General features: G+C 46.4%; 1 protein-coding gene across 1 annotated transcript in view; it reads left to right on the top strand.

The window, feature by feature from the left end:
• The window catches only part of LOC106876905 (protein O-linked-mannose beta-1,2-N-acetylglucosaminyltransferase 1), a 68239-nt gene that overhangs the window by 21851 nt on the left and 45085 nt on the right, over positions 1–1303 (top strand). The window lies entirely within an intron of this gene.

Here is a 1303-nt window from a genome sequence, read left to right as displayed (position 1 = left end):
AGGGGGGGGGTAAAAAGATTCTAAAATAAAAAAGAAAAAATGGCTTGACTGTTTGGTAAAAAGTTTGTTTCTCAACCACATGGTCTCAAATTCAGTATCATTGTGTGGTACCTTGGGCAAGTGTCCACCTCTATAACCCTGAGCTGACCAAGGTCCTGTGAATGGATTTGATCAGTGGATACTGAAAGAAGCCTATGGACGAGGACAGCTGTGTAAAGAAGTGCCAATCTCTAACTGTGGAGGGAACCTGTGGTAGGGGTAGACCCAGGAAGACACAAAATGAGCTGGTGGAGCATGGTCTTTGAACTTTGAGCCTCACAGAGGCAGTGACTGGTGACCGAGGCCTTTGGTGATATGCTGTGCTTGAGAGGACCCATCAAGCCAAGTACACCCATGCTGGTGGCATGTAAAGAACACCTTTTGAACGTTGAGCCTCATGGAGCCAAAGTGGCTTAGTTCCTTTCAAGCGTTGGGCCTCACGGAGGCAATGACCAAGACCTTTGGCATTATGTCGTGCTTGAGAAAATGACCCATCAAGCTGAGCAAGATCGCAGTCGTGACAGATACCGATGTCACACAAATTGGCACCCATGCCAGTGATACATAAAGGCACCCCGGTGTCACGCAAATGGCACCTGTGCCGGTGGCACGTAAAAGCACCCATTACACTCTTGGAGTGGTTGGTGTTAGGAAGGGCGTCCAGCCATAGAAAAAGTCATGCCAAATCAGACTGGAGTCTGGTGTAGCCTTCCAGCATGCTAGCCCAGTCAGATTGTCCAACCCATGCCAGCATGGACAACGGACGTTAAATGATCATGATGATGATGATATATATGTGTGTGTGTTGGTGTATTTCTTTGTGTTTGACCCACAAAATCGTTTGACAGCTAGCCGGTGTTGGTTTGTTTACATTTCCATAACCTGGCAGTTTGACAAAAGACACTGATAGAATAAGTATGAGGCTTAAAAAGAAAAAAAGTACTGGGGTTGACCCTAACTCTTCAAGGCTGTGCCCCAGCATGACCACATTCTGATGACTGAAACATAAGAGATTAAAGCTTAATTAACTAAGACCTTATGCCAGTGGTTACCAACCTGTGGTCCGCAGAACCCTGGTGGTCCATAAATGGGGTCAGTGAACATGTTATCCTGGGGTCAATGGGAAAACTCATTTAAATAAAAGAGGCCCTTGGTAGTGGAATAGCTGGGATCCACTGCCCTATCCTGGGGTCAATGGGAAAACTCATTTAAATAAAAGAGGCCCTTGGTAGTGGAATAGCTGGGATCCACTGCCCTATCCTGT

The sequence above is a fragment of the Octopus bimaculoides genome, chromosome 15 (assembly GCF_001194135.2).
Source record: "Octopus bimaculoides isolate UCB-OBI-ISO-001 chromosome 15, ASM119413v2, whole genome shotgun sequence".
In the NCBI taxonomy this organism is placed as follows: Eukaryota; Metazoa; Mollusca; class Cephalopoda; order Octopoda; family Octopodidae; genus Octopus; species Octopus bimaculoides.
The sequence above is the reverse complement of the archived record's forward strand: the minus strand, read 5'-3'. Positions and strand labels throughout refer to the sequence as shown.